Below are 26309 nucleotides of genomic sequence, written 5' to 3'. Positions count from 1 at the left end.
TCTCTCTCTCTCTCTCTCTCCGCTGGTACAGCGAATTTGGAAGGAGAATAAAATACATGCACGTGTATACCTATAGGTACATATAAATGCGTAAGTAAACCGTAGAGGGCACAGGAAGGGATGGGAATCAACTGCATGGGTGGGAGATAACGTTTTCAATTACCTGCAGGATGTGACGTAGTTATGAGTTAGCTACCTATACTCGAGATGCCTCGTCGTATATGCTTTTCCATCTCGTTCTACCGTTTATATATGTATACATACAATTTATATTTATAAATATAAATACATAGATTCGTATATAGTCGCTCCGGCGTGTCTGGCAAGAGATGATGAGCCAAGATGAGTGAGCTGGAATGAGGGAGGCAGAAGAGGATATCTCGCTCGTCGAAAGACCTCGAGCAACGTCCTACCAAACACCTGTGTATTTCATATACTTATACATTAATTCCCCACCCTTTCGAAAGCGCGCTATTCCTCGTTCAATACTTTGTTAGAGCGCGTGTCCCTCGGAGATAAACTAAAATCCGATTCGAGCCAGGCCGAAGTAACGAACGAAAAGTTTAACGACTCGTGAAGACGCATAAGAAGGAGAGTATGAATAAAAAAATAAAAGGGTCAAATGAATGGAAAAACCGGGCGAATAAAAAAGATTTTGCTTTTCGTTCGTGTTAATGGACAACTTATTTTGTCATTCGGATTACAATCTATTAGGAAAACGAAGCAAAAATGCTTTCACACGTGCATTCTCATGATAGTTTGTGTAGTTCGAGAATTTTTTTTTTTTTTTTTTCCAAACGTATTTCTGATTCTACTCACCGTTCGTTGCTGGTCCTTTCTCCTTTGTACACGAACCGCCCATGTCTGCAGGAGACATCGGATGAATTATCGTAGCTCGTGGAATAGCCTGAATCGTCCACAATTATCATAAGATCTCAATAACGGAAAGTTGGCCAGCTTGACTCGGTGGTGAATCGATCCTTCACGGATCGTGTAATGGACGAATTTCCTTGCCTTCAAGAGCGAGACTGGGGAGCGAGGCAACGGGAAAGGGCGCTGTGCAAAGTAAAAATTGATGGTGGAAAAAAGCAAAGGAGAGATTGCTCGCAGAAAAGGGAGGAATCACGCGTAGGGGATCGATTTTTCTTGGCGTTTACTTCTGTCCGGGACAGTGACAAATGACTGAGCTTCCATACCTTTCGCCCATCATTGCACGATTGGATATTAGGTGAGCTCGGTTTTTTATTTGCACCAGAAGTATCTCTACTGTAACTGGAATGGAACGCTGAACGCTCTGACCTATTCAACCTGAACGTCGCTACGCGGCGCTACGCGTCGATACGCGTCAGTTATTTAAACGTGATTTTTCTCATTTCTATAGTTAAATTTTATGAAAAAATGATTGAATTTATACAATATTTATTACCGATTAGTTATTAGATAAGTTCAATTTCACAACAAAATTCATATGTTCAAAATTGAAATTGATCAAAATGTTGCGCTCGCGTTCGCATTTTCTTCTAGAACCTTCTACGTGCGCATGCGCTGGAATGTGCATTCTTGTTCAATTAATTTACTGAAATTATTCGGAAAATCAGGCTCTGGATGATTCCCCTTTCATTCCCCCTGATTTCCCGATTTATTTGAGCCTAATTATGCCAACAATGAGTGCCGGGATGATTTGAAATTATTAAAATAAAAAATTATTGTCAATTGACAATGTTGACATGTGGCGTCGCTCACGGTCGTCCTCTCGTTGTGGCTTGTCGGCTTGTCTCGTTGTCCAAGATGGCCGCCGCATGTCAACAAAGCGCGCGCGGTCGTCATTGTTGTTCGTGATCGAGCCGGGTTTTCGTCGTTTCGCAAGTGTTATGGCGTGATCGGGCCCTGTAAGTGTCGTTTCGCAACGCTATGTAAAGTGACTGAATTTGGGCTACCAATTTCCACTCCAAGGTTAGAGGTTGTTCTTTATCAAGATTGCATCATACAAAGCAGGTCAATTGTACTTTATTGTTTTGTTTGGGATTTTTTATTTTTGTAAAAATATTATTGCTCATTCAGGGGAAGACGCACATAGGTGTCAAAAGAAATTGAAGAATTCAAGCCTTGAAAGTATAATATCCCTTCAACTGTCATTGTTAGTACATTCAACTCCAGATACTCGATGCGGACGAAAAAGAATAGGCATTCGATAGTCATCTAACTGCAATATTTTTTTTTACTCAACTTCATCAGTATGATCTGACGAATATAGAGTCGTTAAAAAAGAAGGAACGGGAAAGTCAGTGGTAAAATTGAGTAAACCAATCATTTGCCAAATCAATCCATTGACAATATCCATCGAAACAGTGGTTCGAGGATGACAAATTATTGAGAAAGGGAGGAACCCAGACTTCTACGATCTAAGGAAAAAACTTGGAACTGATGTTTGATAAAAATTCAGCCACTGGTATACCAGAGTGAAAGAAAGGTATGGGCTATGATTACATGGTAGCACGCTTTTCTAATAGAAGTTACTCAAACGTTTCACTTATTCAGACATGGCAAACCACTTGTCGCGTTACCTTAATGAGATAGTGCAGTCACGTAGGACGTGTTTTACAACAAAATGTCACTGATCAGAGTTGAGGAGAAAAGCTCAAGTCTCCTCCTACCAACGCAAACACTCCATTATTTTCATCAATTTCAGTTCACTCAACGACCCATTATTGCACAAGCGGATGAGAGCTCCGTCAAAAATAGGACTTTGTGTAGGCAATGCTGAATACAAGATCACTGAATCGGAATCTTGTGACTTTAGAAAGCGTACAAGATTTAAGAAAATCATTGTAACAATGCTTACAGCCTCGATAGGAAGATGCAATTGAACCCAATGGTGAATGAAATCCGTAAGTAATCTTGAACAAATTCAAAACAGGGTCATACATACCCTTCATCTGTTGTCAGTATCGCCCCTCAATGATCTCTAAAGTAATTTTATTTCTTTCACATAATTATGAAAATTTTATTATATAATTATAAGCAACCAAAAATATAAAAAATTCTTATCAAACTATGAAGTCGCAATAATGTGCGATCGCCAGATTAAACATCCGTTTAATTCTTCTCCCTACAGACGTTTCCAGGACATACTTGATAAATTGCATTTTACCTTAGACCAGAGGTAGGTTGCATCAATTTCCTCATTTCTCCTCCCTCATATTACAACATGAGGTCATCAAAATTCCTGAGGAATGTAGTAATCAAGACCAGCGACGATGATCTACATGGACATGATGGATTGCTCATCTTGAGCAAGTGACATCCCTTACCAAAGCACTCTGACAATCCATTGGAAATTCCAAGTCATCTTAATGGTAGTGATCCATAGTAGTAATGGTAGGAACCATAGTGATGTACTTTGTCCAATAACTCCCTTTTCTCCTTTCAAAAACTTGGCCCAAACCTTTTTTCAATCAATTTTATTTCTTTCTCCATGGCAATTTTCATTTTTTATTCTCATACTTATTACGTATTTCGATTTTTATGACCTTTGCTGACATTTTCAATAGAATAATGATTTCATCCGACATCATTGCAGTCACCCTGGGTCATAACACAGCTGCTACTAATAAAATAGATTCGATTTTTCGTTCTTCGTAATTACTTCTCAGCCAGCTATTCCCATTATTCCTTCTGTCACCCAGCTTCTTCGTTTGTATACTTCTCTTGTGGTCCTTTCTCTTTCAAATTTTGCTCCTATCTTATTGGTATTATACAGTCTTCTTTTTGTATTTTTCATATGAATCACTGAGCCAATCAGGAACCTCAGAACAGGTCAATCGTGTTGTGAAGGCTGAGATTTTTCAACTGTAGAACCGATTTAATGTCGATTGCACAAATTATTACATTTCGTAAGTGATACCACGAATCTGAGGGAGGATTTTTTTACAGGAGTGTTTCTGTACTCTGGTTGAGTCGATGTTTCTTATCTCTACCTCGCTTGGCCTCGTAACCACTAACAATGCATGGGGAAAAGAGGAAGGAGAAAATGAAAGCCTAGAGCAACATCGAACATGGGGTTGAGGAAAATAAGACGTGTTAGTATGGAAACGAGATCGGCTTCTGCTTTTATTTTTTATTCCTGTGAATATAGATATGTTTTTTCACTTTCTTGTCGAGTTACGAGAACGCTAGCTTGAATTTAGCAGGGTAAAATATAAAAAAGAAGTGAGGGTGGTAACTTTCAGGGATCATCTACGGGAGAAAGCAAGAGAAAATTTTTTCTGGACGTCAACGTCTTTGTCGTCCTACGTCGCCTTGGGCAAGCACGCTTTATTTATTGGGAGGATAAAAATAAATTCAGCCCGAAGTGTACGAACTCTCTCTCTCTCTTTCCCTTCTTTTTCCTCGTCACCCCCGAGTTCCACTCAAACACTATCGCTCTTTTTTCTCCCCTCTATTTCACATTTTTTTTCTCTCTTTTTGTTTCGTTTGGGGTACTTTTTAGTCAGGCACCAGCGTCTTCTCACGACGACGTTGAAACGTGATATAGGTTAGTATAATTCCTCGAGGGGGAAGACGGTGTTTCGAGCAGACGATACCTCGTACCTCGGCACGTTGACGTTGTAATGCCTCCCTCGAGGTGAGATAAAGCAAAGAAAACAATGCGAAGGATAAATAATAATAATGCAAATAGTAGAAGAAGAAAAGAAATATAAAATAATAACGGAAATTCACGTTGTGGGAGAGCGTGCAATTTCATTGTTTGAGCGAGCAAGCTTTCGGGCGATGATTTATAATAATACTTTCAAGTGAACGATGTACCAGTTGCCGAAATTATGATATTCTAAAAAACGTTATAAATAAAAATTATGTTCACATTAAATTATCAGATTCTCCTACAATAAATATTAGCCTGGTTAGAAAAAATGACAGAAACCTTGATTTGGAAAAACCTACAGATATCGCTTTTTTCTTAACCTCGGGAAAAGTTCTTTGAGTGGAAAGTTCGATTCATCGATATTTGAACTTTTTGGAAACATAGTTTGTGCTCCTTTCGATCAATCGTTGATGAAGAAGAAATGAAATTTTGTTTCAGCCAATATAAAGCTTTTTCAAAGCTCGGGAATAAAAATTGTAAAGAAATAAAAATGAAAGGGGGGAGAAAAGTTTTCATCGTGATCGTAAATTTCGTTTCGTTATACGAAATGTTGTTGGAAAACGAGTAGTCTTCTTTGCTCGGTCTTGGCTTTTCCATGTATCCATCTCTTTTCTATACAGTCCCTGATGCCCTCGAGGAAATAACGAGCCCGGGGCGTGGCAACTGAGGGTGCAGTTCTCTCTTTTTTTCTTTCGCTTTCTATCCCTTTGCGAAAATCCCTGAGACTGTTCGCTTTCCTCGTTCTCTTTTCCTCACCGCTACAGAAAAGCTCTGTCTTTCCGTCTCGTTATTCCATTCGTCCGGGATACACCCCTGGGAAAGTAAAAGTAAAAAAAAAAAAAAAATAGACACCGAAAAAGAATAAAAGACATGTGATAGAATGAACGGGAAACTAGAGAAGGGTGAACGAGAAAAAGATTTGCACCGTATAGTCTTCGCGTGAGTCTGTTTGCAGCTCGGCTTCCCTCATCCCTTTTCGCTCATCTTTGTTTGGACTCCGGCACGGATTGGCCGTACAACTCAGCCATACCTTGCACTACACACTTGAACTTTTTTCCCAGACACACGCGCCGAGTATGATTGAAGACATTAGAAATTTGCCGATTTTTTTTCCGTTTCATTCCACATTTCGTCTTTTTTATAAGAAAATCTATTTTTTTTTTTTCGAACTAGTGCATTTCGACGTTCTTCAATGAGTGCGAGAGACTCTTCTTTAAGCACAACGTGTTTCTCGAGTCAAATTATACTAATATATATCTTTATATTCGTATAATGTGACGCGGTTTGAACACTTGTTGGCCTCTAAGGGGGATTCAACAATCCTGGAACTTACCTCCGGTTATGTGAATGATATACTTTAAGCGCCCGTTATGGCCAACATGCGAAAAAAATGTTGGTGGAGCTCGAATAAAGATTGAATAATTTCATTAACGAGATAAGGAAACACAGGTTTTTTTTTTAAATATCGGTAAATTTCAACATATTTTTCACTTTGCGACCGTGTGGGAAAGATACGAAGTTTTTTTTAGTCCATACTTCTAGGAATTAATTTAATTGATGTACGAAGAGTTTGATGAAAATTTCCCTTTGAGAGATTGGACGAAAACATTTTGAAGCCCCCGACTACTCCTCTTTTAGCTTATTTCTCTTACTCTAACTTTTTTTCCAGGGTACTCTTCGAGAGTAGAAAATCCAGAGGTTTATAGGGCAGCAATTAATTAAAGCTCTCATCGTATAGCCACGGAAGCTCCGAGACGATGCGCATTTCCGGAATGACTGAGATACCTTGTGAAGCTGAGTTTTCTATATGTACAGAACACGAGATCGAGGATCGCCAACACCTGAGAGAAACGAACATTTTTTCCTCACGTTCGTTCGTTTTTCTTTCATTCATTTGCACACTCCTCATATCCTAGCCCATGGGCTAAGACGGTTAGGGTTATCACAAAAAAATGTTGAACAATGACAATGAAAAAGAACGAAGTATCGAAAAATTTGATTATTACTCGTGTAAGTAAGTGAAACCATTCCGGCGAGATTTATTAAAATATCTCATCATGACGAAAATTTTATTAGATCCTTAGAAAAAAAAGTGAACAACTTGCGAATTGTATTGCAGCTTCCTCGCAGGGTCTTTTATCGTATTATACAGCATTTTCGCGTTCCCACATTCAACGTTGTACGAGGATTTTTCTCTATTTTTGTTAAGAAAACTCGCACTCTGGAGAGTAAAAAATATTGTAAAATTAAGGAAGTCGAAGCTACTGAAAAATTGTGGTTTTATTTCCCACAGACATGGCATTCGCGTGATTGCGTGTACGCGTGATGTCTTCTTCCTCTCTGTTCAGGTAACAAATTTATGCAGGTCTCGTTCGTAATGTACAAGAGTTTCCTAATTCCAAACTGCACAAATACGTTATAAAAAAAATGACAGAAATTTTGGTTTCCATTCAAAAATATCTAACATTCTTTCCGTATCAATGATTTAGGGATCATAAAATCGAAGGTGAATGGGAAATAATGATAATAATGGCAATCGGACAACAAAATAATGAAAGATGGAAAGCGAACGAACTATCGGGATTGTCTGTCCGAGCTATGCACTAGGTGCCTCAAGGATTCTCTGTTGAATTGCCGGTCTCGTAATTACCGGCGTCTTTAGGGGAATGAGGACGCCTTTCGTACTGGGCTATGGACAATTCCATCTTGCTGGCCAAGTGCCAGGTAGCTCGTGACTTAAATGCAGTAGGTCGTGATCTTCGCTTTTCTTCGACACTTTCTGCAGAATGAGTTTGGAATATGGTTCTCACTAGTCTTTTTGTCAAGGAAGTGGCAATCGCACAGACGCTATACTATTAGCTCGCAGGTTTTTTAAGTTTTCCCTGCCAAAACTGGTACAAGGAAATTAGTTACCAAAAAATACCCAATAATTTAGGTCTCATGAGTTTCAAGCTTTTTCATTTTATCTCTGAACGTAGGTTTCTCTTTGCAGTCCGAAAAGGGGAAATATTTCATTTCAAACGATTCATTTCTTTATTTTAGACCTATCGAACTATTTTTAGGTAAAGAATCGATTCAATAAATCCTTGGAATCAATTCATCAGTCTTGGACCACCAAAAAATTTCATATCTCGAAGTAAACTACACTCGTTGATTTCACCACAAAAAAAAAGATGACTTTGAAGAGACGACCTTTAATCCTCTTCGCAAAAATTCTTCCTGCCCTAATAGTGAGACTAGCTCGTGTCTTGGTGGCTCTCGGAGTAGCTTAAATTTATTAATAAAGGTACTTGCAGCGGGGAAATATTTTAACGACGAGAGGATTAAGTCACCGTACGTTTTCCTCCTTTTTTCGTTTTCTCTCATTCCTTATTCTTTCTTGTACGAATACAAGCTCTCCTACCATCAAAAGAAAATTTCCATGTAATTCTCGCAACTATAGGAAGACCGACAAGACCAGGTCGGTCGTCTCACGATTCTTCTCGACTTATGTTCTTCCCTTCAGTAGCATATACTTTTATACGTTTTCATAATTCGCCCAAAGATTTTCTTCGAAAATAACAATTGTCAATATTTTATAATTAATTTTCTAAACTTCGACGATTTTAGTATCGAGATGCACATTTTCCATCTTCTTAGCATGCTGTATAATGGCCCTTCTCCTCGACGACCAAGCACAGAACACCGTGTAATCAATCCCATTATTAACAATTCAAGTTGGACCGTGCTTATAACAATTCCTCTCAGGAATTCCCAGGAATTCGAAAACAAATGAAAAAAACGTCAACAGACATATAGCAGACGTCAGTAGTTGCAAGAGGGAGACAGTGGGAGTTCCGGTGAGTCTAGGTACTACAATTATCGTTCCGGGAGTTACACCGAAGAAGGCCCTCTGGCACATTGTCGGCCCTTCTACGAAGCCCTTAACTGACGTGAGATACCAACTCCCTGTTTCTGATTGAGCCACTCAAGCGCTGAGACGAAGGCTCTCGGCTGACCTAACAGGCGACAAAGAAATCTCTATCTCGGTCTCTTTTTGTATACACACAAAGATGTAAATACATAAATATAAACTCTATTCGGCATGGAGTTTGTTCCTGCACACCCACTCCAACACCTTGTTAGCAAAGGGCGTTCTCCACGCGTATTCCTCGATGAGCCTGGCATTTCCAACATCGGAGACGCATTCAATCCGTTCCCTTTTGACTCCAAAGCTTTCACCTTCGCTTTCTTGTACGTGGATCTTCGTAATCACTTTTCATCTTGCATATTAATTGCGAGTATGAGACAATTGTGGGTGAAAATTATTGGATGTTAACTTGCTTTCGCGTGATGAATTATCGTGTGGATTTAGTCAAATTGCCACCTATGTTTCAGTAAAATTTCCCTTTTTCTCTTGTCTTCATGTTTGCTAATCCTTCTTTAAATTTTCATTCTTTAGTTAGTAAGAAGAGATTCTTCCATTCTTTCTCTTCATATTTTGATGTATTCGTGTGTACATCTTATTTAATTAGTCGTTTTGAAGGACATTGTTAGTGAGACTCGACCCTTATTGAACTTTATACGTGTTGTCGGGCAGAGGCTCGAACCCTCGAAGAAGACTACCCTTTTCCCTCATTTTAGATATTCCGAGAGCTCCCTGAGTGAGAGATAGAGACGCAAACGGGAGCGAAGATTCCCTCTCTTTCTCTCTTCCACGCCACCGTACGTGCTCAAGTTGCCCTGGCTGCTCGAGGAGATGAAGTGCACCAGAAAGAGAAAAAAGCAAGTAGAAAAAGGTATAGGAACCAGACGAGTGTGTGCCTGTAGTATTTCGGATCATGTGTGTATGTGTGTATGAATCAAGACTCTTTCAGAAACTCCATTCAAACTGATATAGAGAAGTATGGTGCACATTGCTTCTTTCAACCTCGACTCGGTTCAATCGACATCCAGCTAGCCTCCGACCTCGTTCGTTTCACATTCTCCTAAACTAGAATCCCTCGTCTCGATTCCACGTTCGATCTACTGCACTTTCCGTCTCGAAATAATCTATTTTCAACTCCCGTTATTCTTTTATCCCATTCCCTTAGTTTGATTGATCGACATATGAACACGGAATAAAAATCACTCACCAATTTACAGAATTTATCGAATATGATATTCGTATTATAGTTACGTTCTTTAATATTTACTCAAGTTTCGTTTGAGGGGAAATACTCAGTGCTTGGTCAGACAACATCGTTTGGGGAAAGACGATAAAACTTACTATTTTCGAGCAGATGTTTGAACGAACATTTTGCAATAATTTGGCGAGAAGAAATATTAAAACTTTGGATAAACTCGTTTCGTCCATTTTATGGAAAATATTTGTAAGTAAATATTTGCAAAGGAAATTCCGAAGGTAGGACTCGGTATCGTTCGAGGTGAAATTTCCTGTACATGTACTCAAAGAAAATTCGCGTGTAAAGCATCCTGAGCGGAGATAAGAAAAAAAAAACCCAAAAAGTACGCCTTCGGAGTACGAAAAAGACTTGGGAGTTCGGAGAGAAAGTATACGGTGTAATACGAAAAATGGCCTATCTCGTCAAGTTTCTTATTCACCGTTACGGAAAAGTGTCGTTTTCAAATGATAAATCCAAATGCATGTTCTCATTCGTCATGCGATTCTCGACAATGGTATGCTCATACGGCAGGGTGTCAACTTTACATCGAGCAATTTGACATCGTGTCATCTCTCCAGGGCATTTTTCCATCATTGGAAGTCTCCAAGTGTAGCAACTCTACATCGCTCCAAGTATACAAGCGCGTCAACTCTCCATCGGGGCGAGTCCCGATCGTAGCAACCCGACATTTCCTCGACTGTTATATGTGATCGTACTTTTCGTTTACTGTACTTTTCGCACGGAACCGCTCGTACTGAACGAAAATCTTTGAAACTTGTCAATCCTTCCAAATGTACCAGCTGCCCGCTTCGTCAGCTCTCAAATTTATCGACAAATTTCTAATAGAATCATTTCCTTTATGATTTTTTCATTTAATAATGAAAACAAACCCCAACTAACCCAAGTATTTCCAATAAATTCCAAACAAGTCCAATAAACCCGAACCGAAATAAGTTTCAACAAGTCCAATCAAACCATGGCGACAAAGAACAGTGGCAAAAATTCAAAATCTACTACAATCAATCTGTATATCGAAGTAGAGTGAAGCCTTCAAAATGTGAATAGCCTTCAATCTTCTACCTGAAGGCTATTCTTTGGGGGAAAAAAAAACATGTTTTTTGACACACCCTAATAAATATATAACAAGAATAATGAGATGAATTTTTTTTCAGATTGTTTCAAGAAGCTAATAAGTTATGAAGTCAGAATGCCTATCGCTACGTAATGAAGAATTATCATTTCAAACGACTAGTCATGGATATTTATTTGTTGCATTATTAAATGACAAAATCACAATGAAAATGATTCTATTAGAAATTTGTCGATAAACTTGAGAACCGACGAAGCAAGCAGCTGGTACATATGGAAAAATTGACACGTTTCAAAGATTTTCGTCCAGTATGAGCGGTTCCGTGGGAAAAGTACAGACAACGAAAAATACGAGCACTTATAACAGTCGAGGAAATGTCGGGTTACTACGATCGGGATTCGCCCTGATGAAAAGTTGACGCGCTTGTATACTTGCTACACTTGAACAGTTTCAACGATGGAAAGATTGAGTGGAGAGATGACACAATGTCGAGTCACCCGATGTAGAATTGACACCCTGCCGCCCATACACAGAGGCAACTCTGTCAACTCGACATCGTGTCATTTCTTCATCGTTAAAACTCTCCAAGGGTAGCAACTTCACATCGTGCAAGTGTCCAAGTGCATCAACTCTCCTTCGAGATGAGTCCCGATCGTAGCGACTCAACTTTTCTTCGGCTGTTACATGTGCTCGTATTTTTACAAAAAAAAAATCAAAGAAGAAGATTAAATTCAAATAAAGATAAATTAAAACGTTATTCTTGTTGTCGATTTCGCCACTAGATTGCAACACTTTTGCGCGTCTTTCAGAAATTTAACGTTACGAAGTAACTTCAAAGAGAGGTGAAAAAAAGTTTTAAAGAACGACCCGCAAGGACACACTGGGTCGCGGCGAACGATCCAATTACTCGTTAGAGGTGGTTACGAATGTCTCGGAAGGTCAAAAATCTCTCTCGAATTTCCTGTAAACTCATCCGGGTTGAGCAGGGGTGAGTTAATACACGTCAGCTCTTGCCAACTGGGAAAACTTACCCCCAGACTAGATTACCGTCAGAGCCCGCAGAAGTGGAGAAAATGTAACCACTAGATGAGATCCGTTGCATTTACTCCACCTACAATCCTCTCGCAGTTTCACCATGTTCAGAAAAGACTTATAACGTGTTGCCGGAAAACTTGGACAATTAATACCGTTGTTTTCATCTCCCTTCGCAAGAAGAGATCCGCATTCGCTAACACAAATCATAACTTAATTTTATGCAATAACAGACTTGTTGCTGTAACAGTATTTAAACGGCCACAAATGAAAAGAGAGATGTATATTACTGAAAGCTATCGATGATAAATTGTTGTTGGGCTTACAAATCAAAACCTCTTAAAGGCTATATCATCAAATAAAATTGATGTGACCGCGGCACCGTGAAAATTCATCGTGTACATAAACATAACGCGATCCTATCATTGAAGTTCATTAGTTTTTTTTCTCTCATAGATTTTCGAAATAGAAAAAACCGATAAAAAAAAAATTAAACCAACATGAAAATGATTTCAGACAAATATGAATTTGTCAAATCTTCACCGAAATCAAATGGAACAAAGAAAACTTGCAACAAAGAAGATGATTATTTGTCTCCTAACTGTTATCACTGTATGAAGTTTGATGCCTCCTTCGCACAAACTTTCTTAGCCTATTCCTTACTCACTAATCTTATTTCTATCATAGCACGCTTTTCTTTTTCCATTCTCTTTTCCATCTTGCCCGTTTATCTTTTTATTCTATTTTCTTCCCCTTTATTTTTTCTCCATTTACCTCCGCTCCTCATTTTTTGCGCTTCTTTCATATTTTATAGTATTTTACACTCTTATAATATATTACATTTGTCCGCTCCTCCTATCTCTTCCCTTTCGCTTTTGCATTGCTCCTTTGCATTCTCACGCTCCTCATTCCGTTCGCTCTTCTCTTATTACAATAATTTACATTTATCCTTTAATTTATTCCCATGTTTTCTCTTTCTCTCTCTGTTATTACCTACTGTTCCTATCCACTGTTATCAATATTCCACAATGACCAGTAAACAGAGAAAAATGGAATTGGGAATATAATTAATTGAATAAGTCTCCAATCAGTTCACCTCCCCAAAAGATGTGATTTCGTGCTCGATTTCATTCTCTAATCTCGTGCTATCCTGAAAGAATCGAGGAACGAAGGATTAAACACGAAACACCACGATAATCATAGCTGGGATTGACATTCATATTCGAGGGTTGGAAACTCGTGTGGATTTAGAGTGGGTCACTGGACGTAAGTTTGACACTTGACACGTCGCATCGTAACGAAGTAGTGACGTGCATGCGCTAGAACTAAATCAATTCTGATTAACCCGTAATCACGTATCATTTGCGATATATTATATAGATAAACACGCGTATATGGATATTTCTGTATGGCAGGCACTCTGCATCGACTGTACAGCTCGAGGGCTTTACCCGCGACCAGTTTGTGCCGTCAGCTATTAATTCACGATGCACAACATGAACACGTAACTAAATTCAACCCTTTATACCTTTACTCCAAGTATTATTAACTTGGTATCACTGTCAACTTGAATTATCAAAGTTGTTGTAATAAACGTACCATCAATTTATTATAAACGTGCTTAACGTTTGCATCCTTCGAAATGAGAAATGAGAATTTAGAGACTTGGAGTTTCCACTCGGAGTCAATTCACTTGCCAATCAATGTCAGATGCGTGTGAAATTCCAGTTGGAATCTTTACGATCAAGTTTGACAAAATGTGTTTGGCATCGTCAACCACGTGTATCGTGTACCCATTTTTTAAATCAAATACTCGATCGGCTTGCAATCAATTGCTCCACCCTACATGCGTTGCAGAATCCATATATGACCGACACAGTTTCCTCGTACCAGCGGTGAGGGATTTAGTTAAGTCATTCGCAGGAAGAAGCTCGTGTGTGCACATGCAGCAGCCCATGAGAGAGCCGTTATCGGCATCGATGATTCCTAATATTGGGCTATCTACGACCGTATGATATCGATATCGAAATGGCTACGAGTCTACGTTGTTTCTAGTTGCCAAACGACTAAAGCGCTATTGTCAGAACGATTACCCCTGATGTGAATGCGATCTGACGAACGTCGTTCATCGTTGTTTCAAGTTTGGATCAGTGACTTGAACGTTATTCGCGAAAATTCATCTGATCAATGAAACGGATACCTCTTTTTGCCAATCGTTGTGTTGAATTGCAATTCATATCCATTTCATCTCTGATATAGGAAGACGGTAACAGGCACTGATTCAATCCTTTGTCGTTTTGTGCACCAAACCGTTGGAATCGTTTTACTATTTGTTCATCTACTCGTTTCACATTTTAACTCCATGGACTATCGAAATGTTCGAAAGGAGAAAGTTGACTCGAATATCGAAGTCATTTAAGCATTTTCGCGAAAGTGGAGTCTGGCTTTTTTTTTAATTTCAGCTCCACTGTGGAACTAAACATAAGCAAATTTTTTATCTCATGGCAATAGCAAAAAAACCCCATTGAAATTACACAATTTAAACATCTTGCGTACCTACCCACAGTGGTGAGTACGTAATGGTCTTCTAGTTAATGGATATTACTCATCCGGTGATTTTGGCAGGAGATATTTATCAGCGACTCCGAGTTATTTGAGTTCCTTTACTAGCAGCCTTGAAAATTGTTTAAGAGCCAAAGCACGCCGGAAAAAACATACTCCTGGCAATTTAAAGTTATCCCTGATTCATATACAACGCACGATGTGATATTTTATGACGATAAATTTTTCGCTAATCATCAATATGACTGCAAGACGAAAACGCTAGAATAATAATCATAGTAGTCTGCAACTTCGTCAAACTGCACATTGGATAACTTTGCGATTGGCGTTGCAAAGAACAAAAAACAAACGAGAAAAGAGAGATCGTTCCCGCTCATCATATATGGAATAAAAATGAAGCACTGAGACCGGAGTAGAGGATAAAAAAATAAAAAAATGGGGCAGGGTAGGGGATCGTAGAAGAAAGCAGATCTATGTATATACAGAGGTGGGGGCGTGATAATTAAGAGGACCCTGTCGAGCCTTGATAAAACTCAATGAAATACGAAAATTGGACGGTGTTGGGGAGCGAGAACGGTGTCCTCGCAGTTTCTGGTACTAGAGCGGTGCGCAATAGTCCAGCTCCGCCAAAAAGTTCGAAGGGCGTTTTACCGTATATACATTTCCCATGGGGCTTTTCACGATAATTTTATCGCTCAATTCAAATTGAACGTTGTTTTTTTTTCGGTCATTTTTCAATGTCCCTGGCATATGTATTAGTGCATTAGGATTATTTTTTATTTTTGCTGGCACCGCTGATTTCACACTGCAAAAAAAGTGACTCGATATTTTGGAAAATAAAATGAGAAACTAATTCTTTTCAGAAATATTGAAATCGAAACATAGATGACGCAACGTAGAATGACACCGTAGAAAATTTATCGCATCTCAATTTTTTTAACCCTGTGTATAGCTAACTAAATATACATAAAAAGTTCCAAATGTGCATTCGAATCAGATATTGAGAGAATTATGGAGCTGGAAAAACTCTGATCGTTTGTGTCGTTGCCGCCTCAATATTACTCAACCGATGCATGCCTCTGTCGAATGTCCCAGCGGAGTAAAGCGAGAGATAGAGAAAGAGGCAGAGAGGGAGAGGGAGCGAAAGTAGATTTGTCCGACCTGAGCCCCGGAGCGGTTGTTACCGAAATTAGTTCGGCTCTCACACGCCAATATAAATTGGCGGCGAAGCGGACGAGTTCGCGAGGCATACACATTCCAATGTTGTCTCAGCCTCGCCGACCTTTTACCCCTTTATGGCCGTTGATAGTTCATGGCTGAGGCTCTTTATTTCGCTTGGCGAATAGCTGATCAAAAAAACTTTTCATAACACGTTACGACCCTCGATCTACTCGAATGAGACTCAACAATTTTTCATTCAGCTGAATGTGATTTTAATTTTTCCGATTATTGCTAGCTTGGAAATTCGACGATTGGAAAATTGTAGGTTGATGTAAAATTTTTTATTTTATTTCGGGATCCCCTGACAAACTTACCAATTAATGTATTTCTTTTTTCATTGATTCCGCGTGAAACCCCGCACTTTTTACGAGCCAAACCCATCACTTTAACATTTCTTCACCAAGTTTCAATTTCTTAACTTCCATGTTTCCGAGAAACTCCTTGAGGCCATTGCCCATGGCCGCCATTGCTTGATAAAATACTGCATCACATTTGCACGGGGACCAAGTAAAACTACGGTAGTTCAGTTGTTACGAATTGAAAATAAATTGATAGCAATTCTGAAGTGCCTATACAAAAGTCAATTTCTTAGGTTTTCGGAGAAAGACGAACAAGAGGATCGAAACTTTGGTTTCGAAAAGTACGTTTCGTTGCAAATCAACTGAGAATAATCTCAATCCACCCGGCCGCATTCAGGTTGAAAAAAAAAATAAAAATCAGTGAAATTATAAGAGTTCAAGAGCCTCGTTGGAATAGGAATTTGGAAAAAAATGCCATAAGTTGCTTTTAACTAACATCAACACTGAAAAAAATTCATTAAAATACCTAGCAATTTCTAAAGGTTGTAGGTTCAACATAGAATGACTCATGTCATATTTTAAAGATGCAGTAAACGGTACTGAGTGGATTGAACATGAAAATTCGTAAATTAATCAAAAAAAAAACGAGTCGTAATATAAAGAAAAAGTCCACCGTCTCGTGGAACAATCATGATTAATTTTTCTAACGACTAAATAGGAGAATGGCGAAGAGGAATGAGGGATGAAGGCGGATTCGATTGAGGTAGTAAAATCAATACGTCTTCTTGCGGTTTTATTCTTGTAGATAACGGATGATTGGTAGGATTGGAGCTTAGGCATTGTTTTCTGAAAAGTCCACAGCTCGGATTTCCGGAAAAATGAGAATGCGAAGCACGAAGAACAGGAGTCAGAGCGAAGGGAGTGAAAAAATGATGCAAGAAGGACGACAGTCGCAGGGGGGAGAGGAGGAGAGTATAACGAGGGCGGAATTGTGACATGACAATGAACCGAACGGAGATAACCATTGTACCATTTCTTCTTCACTCAGAAGGGCCAATAATACTCGTTATTGTACTCATCTTCGTCCTACATCAGCGGTCGGAAAAAGTTCCACGCACTTGGGAGTTGCTCACCTTTTTTATGCGTCTCCTATTTCATCGGATGCAGACCACAAAAAAATCTAAAGATAAATGAAGAAAAGTGAAAGAAGTGAAAAAATATATATTCTGTTCTGATAATCCTTATTCTTTCGCAAAATCTGACGTGCGTTTCCTCCAATTTTGCAACGTCCCAATGTTGATTGGCAAATTGTCGAAAGCAAAAGCCGCAAAACCGCGGGCCGTTTTAAACTGACTCTTGGCAATGAGTGATTTTTTTCCAGTTGAAATTATCGTACGGAGCGCTGAATTGATACCAAAATGAGGGGATTTTCGTTGTCATATGAAAAAAAATTATTTCCAGCCACATGACAGTTAATCGATTTTTTTTTTGAACAAAGCACCATCAAAACGAATGACAATTTACTTTTTTTATCCACGATCACAAATATTAATATTTTTCATCCGTGCGCTATTTTTGCCACAAGATAAATGCATCGGAAACAATATTTCATTTTGGCTTACTCACAGTTGAGGAGCTTTCACGGATGATCGAAAAAAAAGAAAAATAAACAGATTCGTACAAACAGTCGTCAGGACGAAGAAGAGAATTCTAGAACGCGAATTCGTTCGCGTTATTAATACTTTCAAAGCAATTCTCTGATTCGGACAGCCGTCATACGTTTTATTTCGAATACGATACGTTTGTATACATTCATGACTGCGAGTTGCATCGAATCTTTTTAACAAATGTGATTCTGTATCTTGCGCTATGCTAAACCGGTTTGCTCGAACAAGAATAATATAAAAAATCTTATTGACCGAAGAAACGCGTTAGCGTAGAAAATATCGAAAATCATTAGGCGTTATTTCATTCACAGATCTTGCCCTCTTCTACAGGAAAATGCTTCTTCATCATTTCTAGCACGTAGTTCAAGTATTAAATACACAATCACCGTTTATGAATCATTCGGTATATTTCCATGACGGGAGAAAACCTGGAGCTAGAATTTTTCCAATTAACTCCTTGGATTAACGTTCTTTTCTCATTTTTTTCATACGCGCGGCGCGTATGTAAAAAGAAATACTGAAAATTGAAGTTCTGGATGCAGGAATATCATGATATCATTTAACAATTCTAACAATAATGCAACAACGCAGTAAATTCGAACACTAAAAAAACTGTTTACAGTCCAAAACACGTTGGAGTATATAATCTCGATAAGTAGAAAGGTAAACACCAAACGTTTCGTATCGAGAGCTGCATCTTCTATTCATATTTTTGCTCCCAAACCATTTTATTTCCTGAATAGGTTAACGATCCAAAAAAAAATCTCTACAGGGATGATGAAAATTGCATTGGGGAGGTGATGAAAAAAAGGCTGATACGAATGTAAACGGAGGTGAAATAACTACGTGCTACGGTAGCGTGAAAAAGGTGCTTTTTCATTTGCACTCGACGTTTCATTGTAAAACTGAACCCTCTCCCCCGTTCCCAGTCTCGTACTCACTATTTTAGGTTCCATGTGTGAGTTCACTTTTTGTGTGTTTAATTCCTTTCTCCCTGATTGTGGCTCTTCGTCGTTTTCATTTCTATCGATTCGAGCCACCCATCAAACTGATCATGTGTGTACGTACCTTTCTATCGTTGTTCTCGTGACGGAAAATCGCATACACAACTGACAACGCCATTCTGATCGGGAGGAGTAGAAGAATATCCTTTGAGGGGATGTTAAACAAAATTGTTCTGCCCTTCGTTTCCACGCTTGAAAATATTTGACCTTCCATCATGATGGTTTTTTCTTCATTTTGATGTTCTACATTCAATATAGATCTAGAGACGCGACAGAGTCTTGACCCCACGTACTAAAAAGAAGAATTTTGTAGACCGAGCGAGTCAATACGGGCCGTGTATCTTTACTCGAGATTGGTCGATTTCTCCTCATTCGTGAAGTTGAAGTGGCTGCCATTTGTTGAGAATTTGTCGGATGAAAACAATAACAGCAATTTTTAGAATATTACTTCGTTTCCAGAAAGACTCTGAATAATTATACCATTCACTATGAGGATGTCCCGTGATTCGGGGATATAGATTTCATGACGTCAGTCTCAAGCATGAAAGAGGTTTGTTCGAGCAATGCACCAAAAGAAAGGCAGGGTATCAACTCTACATTGTGTTATCTCTCCAGTCAATCTTTCTATCGTTGAAACTCTCCAAGTGTAGCAAGTATACAAGCGCGTCAACCCTCCATCGGGGCGAATCCCGATCGTAGCAACCTCGACTGTTCTCGTATTTTTCGATGACTGTACTTTTCGCATGGAACCGCTCGTACTGGACGAAAATCTTTGAAACTTGTCAATCTTTCCACATGAACCAACTGTCCGCTTCGTCAGCTCTCAAGTTTATTGATAAATTTCTGATAGAATCATATTGCCATTATGATTTTGTCATTTAATAATGCTACGAGCAAACATTCATGACTAGTCGTTTGAAATGATAATTCTTCATTACGATGACGCTGAAGTTTGCAACGTTGGAGTCCAACGAAATGATGTAAAAAAACCCCCTAATGATTCCAGTAATTCTCCAATTTTGTTACCTGTCGAATTTGAAATTCGTAGTTTTTCAAGCTGCACCGATATTTCGTGAAATAAAAAATAATTGGTGAATTACAAATGTTTTTTTCCTTCATTTCGTTGGACTCCAACGTTTCAAACTTCAGCGTCGTTCATTACGTAGCGATAATTCATTCTGAATTCATAACTTATTAGCTTCTTGAAACAATCTGAAAAAAATCATTATTCTTGGTATATATTTATTAAGGTGTGTACAAAAAATGTTTTTTTTTTTTTTGAAGAATAGCCTTCAGGTAGAAGATTGAAGACTATTCACTATTTGAAGGCTTCACGCTACTTCAATCTACCATCGTTTGATTGGACTTGTTGGAACTTATTTCGGTTCGGGTTTATTGGGTTTGTATGGGTTTCTTTAATTTTATTTGGACTTGTTTCGTCCAGTACGAGCGGTTCTGTGCGAAAAGGACAGTCAACGAAAAATACGAGCACATATGACAGTCAAGGAAATGTCGGGTTGCTACGATCAGGTCTTACCCTGACGGAGGGTTAACGTGCTACACATAGACAGTTTCAACGATGGAAAGATTGACTACTGAATTATTCATTTTCATTGAATTGTTACTGAAAACGGAAATACGAATGGTTGCCAACAAAGTTTAAGGAATTACAAGATGGACGATTAATAGATTTAAAAAACAGTGCGTCTTGGAAGTTTGACGAGTATGGAACTTCGAGTCCACCTATTAGTTTTGTGCACGAGAAAATTGAAATATATAATCATATGAAGAATTCCGTATGAAAAATAATTTAGAAAAATGGCGTGGAAAGGACTGAAATTAAGTTACGATCCTGCAACTGCTATGAAACACAGTTTATGAATTCCATCGATCCTGGTGTGATATGTGGAAGGAGTGACTTTCTACAATCCCGAGGGTGGCGATGGAGAGGGGGAGTGAGCCAACACGTCCGTTTTACGGCCTCTGGGGCTGCACACGACAAGACACATTGAAATTGAACGAGGAGATCCTACCGCGTCTATATGCCCAAGAGTTATATATATGTATATATATAAGCGAATGAAATATCGCACATCCCATGCCGAGTTAACCACCTTTGAACTTTTCATTTTGTTATGTGGCCCGAAATTTGTGTCGTTAGAAAATGACGTTCAAGCAAGATTTTACGAATTTTTGAAATTTCTCTTGTCCAACGGTGGATCCAATATTATTATTCTCGAATGCCGATAAATTCATTGTTAATCATTAATTTTCAATGAGCGAGGCGATTATTTTTGTCATATTTTAAAAATTTTATCAAGTATACAGAAGCCTGACGGCTTGTTTCATATTTTCTTCGTAGGCGTTCGAAAACACGTTAAATAACGTTTTCAATCTCCAAGGATTTTATAGTAAAATTATAGTAGTCAAATATATAAGTAGTGCTTTAAATTTAAATTTAAGAAAAAAAATAAAATTTATTAAAAATAGCTAAATAATATACGAAGATAGTATTTATGGTATGAAATTTTCGGATTACCAGAATTGGAACGCCCTATAAATATATGTATATAAAAATATATGGCAATATACGTGGAAGCAGCAGTCTCATAACACCGCCGCTAATTAAACGATTAATCATCCAGCGAACAACACGGGGCTAATAGGTATACGTTCGGTCCTCATACACGTAGAATCCAGAGAATGGAATTCACTACAAACCTCCCTGCGGCATAAGCTCGAGCTATGAAACTCGGTGAACCGAGTTTCACACCGAGGTCTAGTCAGCCGAGTGAATGCCCTTCTTTCAACCCTCAGCTCGATCTGTAGGCTGTTAAAAAAATGGCACAAACCTGAAAAAGTTGAAAGAGAAAAAAAACACTGCTCCTTAAACGTGAAAGGTGGTAGTCATGGTTTTTCAAGCTCCACTCAGGCATCTGCCTGTTTTGTGACCGATGCACGTCCTTATAGACGTCACGACGCTTCAAAGGAGTAGTGTTCAGAAAATATTCACTTCCTAATCGATCTGATAAAAGTCTTGAATCATGAAACGACGTAGAAGAACCAGTCTTCGCAATCATAAGACTGGCTATGAATATAATCCATCACGAAATGCTCGACAATAGCACACGAGACCAAGCTAAATAGGATCACATAAGTGATTCGACAGGATCAGAAATCGATTTCTTTTATAACAAGCTCGATTCAGAAGTCGCATTTTCACACGAAAAATATGAGTTTTAGTTTGCGAGTTGTCAAGCACTCAGATTTTGGTATTGCCGCACCATGCAAACAAATGCTACTATAACAAGAATTAAAAAAGGAATAATATGAATTTTTTAAATTAATTTTTCCACTAATTAGAATGACTAACAAAGTGTTCTGTTCTGCTGTAATATCCTCTTAGTCGATATTGACCGTAGGAAAGGCTCGAATATTTAACGGAAAGTGTGTATTCTATTTAAAGGACAGCATTGATGTTTTCTGCAAAAGCCAAACTCTCTCCATTGCAGTTACATGGGTAGTATTTCAAGAGAGATGACGTTTCGTGATCGAATCGCAGGATAGTTTCTATTGAGCCTACAAAGCTCGAACCCAGGAGAGAAACTCGAAATCGCCGCCCCCTCCCCCCCCCCCCCCCCCCCCCCCCCGACCTTTACGATATGGCCATCCATCGCGAGTTGGTACAGCCACAGAGTCCGATCGTTTCGACCATTCCGTATACGTCGTTTGCGCGAATTCACACATACATTTGATCGTATTTTTTTCCATCCTCTTCCTCTACCAATCCGTCCTATTTATTCGTTTTTCGTTTGCTTGTTTTCACGGTCCACGCGCCACGCGTTCGATTGTTGGACGTATCGATACTCGACATCACTTGTACCCGTCTATTATTCGTCGCGGCCATGGGTCACCACGTTCCCCGCTCCCCCACGCGCGCACATTTGTGTTTATACGCATGCACAATATCGTATATGTACGTATAACTTGTCAAAGCCCCTTTCTCTTCGGCTCGCCTGCTTGAACCGTTGCCGTTTTATATATAGAAGGCCTATGATTTGTTACTCTGTTTTCGACGTATGTTGCACCATTGGAAAATTTCCCTAACCCCGGCACGTTCAAACTCAACTTCCAACCCTCTCTAGCACTTGACTAGTGAACTCGACAGACTCTAGAACTCTCTTCCTCTATTCCTTTTTCTATAAAAACTTCCGTTCTTCTGTTGTTTGTGCAACAAGCCGAAAAAATATCCTGCCACGATGCATCGGTGATCTACGAGTGTCGTAAGAAAATCTGGAAAACTACGACAGTGCTATATCCTAGCGAAGAATAAGTGCGATCCGTTCCTTTTGGCATCTGGATACAAAATGCAATATTGAGTCTCATACAGTCTCAAAAAGAGACTGAAATATCTTTCTGCCAGATTGGTGTGTAATAAAACTCTGGAAAGTCTGGAGAAAAATATAACATTGAAAAAGCGAATATTCGAAGAATTTTTCAACCTCCTACAATTATGTTAGCTCTCAAGCACATTTAAATGTTGCTAACCGAAAAGAAAACAAAAAATGTTGTCCCACTTGGAGGAAAAAGAACAAAAGAGATTGCGGCAACGGTATATAAAAAATTCTGGTCTTTCAGTGAGATTTACCCCTCATTCACCGCGTTATATATATATCGTCGATTCATCCCATTTGCGGCACAAATGCCCGACAAGCCTCAGCCTCCGAAGCCGGTAAAATCATATAATCCTCCGATTCTTCCATTATCCTGTTGTTTCTACGTGCCCGCAGTCGCAATTTTTATTTTACTTTGTTTGTTTCCCATCACACCCTTCCGCGGATCCACCCTTAAACTTCGATACGTTCTTTTCTTCCGTCCCTCGATATTTGTCTCGGTATAACCTGCTTTATCCGGGGATATTCACCCTCGTACCCCCCGACCCGTTATCTTTCCCCTTCTCGCAGGTACAAGGCACCCTGCAAAAGCCACCGTTTACCACACCATCTTCTCACGGAAAGGGTGAAGGAGATGTCCTCCTTTGACGCTACAGGTGTCGAACGTGAGGGTTACTGATATCGTATACGTGAGCTGTTGAATCTTCACGTTTCCAAAACCTCCCATCCACTTTGGGCGAGCAGTTTTAGCCCCCCCCCCCCCCCCCCCCCCAGTATCCCCCAATTCCGAATACAAAGTGCTCTTCCATCATGTAAATACTCAAACAAAAGTCCTCCATTTCCCATCCATCACGAAATTCTTGATGCCTGTGCAATACTTGTGCAGAAGTTTATTGTTCGAACAGTGATTTTATTTCCCTCGGACGCATTGACACTCATACTTTTTTAAACTCATCTAAATATTTGTCTTGAATCAACAAGTTGTCGCGATGTAAATGAAACTCGTGGACTCAACAAAAATATGGTTATAATTCGACTGCCTAATCTGCGGGTTCAAATAAATGCTGCTTCCTTCGTGAAAACATTCGTTGGAACAATAAATTTCATAAAACGGTGGTAAGTATAAAAAATGCAGCAGGACTTGAGCAGCTTTTTTCTTTTGTTACTTAGCGTTGAGCCGCTGCTGGCAGATCACTTGATAAGCTCTATCATGCAAGATGGAATCTGCAGAATTTGAATCTTCCATCTTTCGTCCGGCATGGAATGTTGGAACTCTTGGTAAAAGAGACTTCAAAATGTCGTCTCAACGCGTCGAAGCTCACTCAGAAAAGAGTTACGAGCCAAACGATAAAAGTTTTCAGGTGAAAACGAAATACGAATTTTACGACGTTCCGAAGTATCAGTCTAAATAAGAATTTAGACTGTCACGGAAATAAGACAGAAAATGTGATAAAAAAAAGTCAGGCTCGAGGAACATCAAGAAAATTGCCATGTGGAAGATTCAACCACCTGATTTGTCAAAAAAAAAAAGCTATTCGAGGAACGCGTATGGCCTTCCATTTGCCATGAACGCTATTTATCAGTGTTCAGCTCTCAAGTATCTGGTAATACCCTACCCAGTACAATCCTATCAAGATTTAGGCTCCTCAGAAAAAGTACCTGGAGGAATAGATAGGCTAGGTTTGTATGGGAAGAAGAAAAAAGCCCGCATAAAAGCGATAAATTTCTTGGGGCTCTCTATTCCTTCTAGTTAGGTTACCTGCTTGGCAGGTTAATGTTAGAATTATTACGAGAATGGGAAAATTCCAAAGAGTAAACAAGCTTGCAGCCGCAGGTCGAGAAGACTTGGATGAACCGATGGATTTTTCTCACTCGAAATACGTGGAATCTCTACAGTAGCTGGAAAACTTAGTCGAATAGAAATCATATTGAACTGGACGTAGCTGCTATTGGAAACGAGCCTTTTACTTTTATGCGGCTATTAAGGAAATATCTTATACTGCTCTTGGTATACATCGTCATTGGAATGCGTGATTTTTCGCTCGCATTGTAGGTTACAATATAAACCTAATAATGTAGAATTTCTATTTGAAAAGTTTCAATTCGAGGCAAGTGAACGAGTCTCGCAAGAAAAGAAACGCGAACCGGAATGCGAAAAAAATTTTCCTGTGATCGAAACTTGAGTTGCGGGGGTTCGTTGTCAGGGTGGAATATTCACTCGAAGATTTTTATCCTGACAAAATGTCCTTTTATATGTTGCCACTGGTAGCTCGAATTATATTACATAATTGCTCGAGTGAGAAAAGGCAGACGATCAATTCGGCAGTCGGATAATATCCATTCAAAGAAATTCTACATCAGCGTTTGAACCAGGCGGAAGAAGCTTCTAGACACTGTGGTGAATTTTCAGGGATGCGGGAAACTATTCAGCGTGAAAGTGCTTGGCAGGAAGAGGGCAGAGAGAGAGAGAGAGAGAGACAGAGAAATATTGCTGGCAGTATCGAGGCAAGAAGGAAGAGCGAATAACTTGAATTTATGGGGTGTAGAGCCACACCGAATTCTCGTACCGTACCAGCAGCATCCCCCGGAGCCCACTTACCCAGTTATTCTTGAAGCTTCCACCGTTCTTCTTTCTCAATCCTCGTGCAACTATCGTTTACGTGGTCTGAAAGAAAGAAAGAGGGAAACGAGAGAAAAGATAGATATCAAAGCGTCAGAAAGTAACTTGGGCGTGCTGTGAATCGTATTTACCTCGTTTACAAGACTCTCTATCTCATAAACGTTCCCTCACCCTCAACGAATGTCCCGGCCATCACTTCTTTCTATTCACACTCCCTTTTTCATTCCCTTTTTGCCAAGGAAATCTTTGCTCGTTTTCGGGCTGGCGGTACTTTCGCCTCTTCTATCTCCAACGGCTCTTAACGAGAGGAAATTCCAGCTCGAGAACTATCGCACTCATCATAATAATTTCCATCATTAGATTATTCTCCGCAAAAATAGATGACGAAGCAAGTTAAAAAGTGAGGCCATTTATTCTAGTCTACCAATGTGCAAGGCTAATAAAATCATTTTTGTTTTTTATCTACGCAGGATTAATTCGAACGTCATTTTTTTCATCACTGTCTTGCTTCGATGGAGGAGTACATGCAAGAAATATTTCTCTTTATCACTGTCAAGACTTCTCTCCGGTGACGGTACACCCAGAAGGGTACTAGTATAGAACTAATGGAATTAAGAAGCCCCAGCAAAAGCTG

At 39.3% G+C, this 26309-nt stretch overlaps 1 protein-coding gene and 1 long non-coding RNA gene across 12 annotated transcripts in view; both read left to right on the top strand.

The window, feature by feature from the left end:
• Rbp6 (RNA-binding protein 6) overlaps positions 1–26309 on the top strand; it is a 459964-nt gene that overhangs the window by 349919 nt on the left and 83736 nt on the right. The window lies entirely within an intron of this gene.
• LOC122408978 (uncharacterized) lies at positions 1793–3808 on the top strand. 2 transcript variants are annotated; one of them, XR_006260579.1, is made up of 4 exons: positions 1793–1953; positions 2062–2470; positions 2690–2888; positions 3116–3808. It is a non-coding gene; the product is annotated as an uncharacterized lncRNA (long non-coding RNA). The 2 variants fall into 2 exon arrangements; XR_006260580.1 differs by having other exon boundaries at positions 1793–1995; positions 2236–2470.

The sequence above is a fragment of the Venturia canescens genome, chromosome 4, assembly GCF_019457755.1.
Source record: "Venturia canescens isolate UGA chromosome 4, ASM1945775v1, whole genome shotgun sequence".
Lineage (NCBI taxonomy): Eukaryota > Metazoa > Arthropoda > Insecta > Hymenoptera > Ichneumonidae > Venturia > Venturia canescens.
Note: the sequence above shows the minus strand (reverse complement) of the source record. Positions and strands in the feature narration are given on the sequence as shown.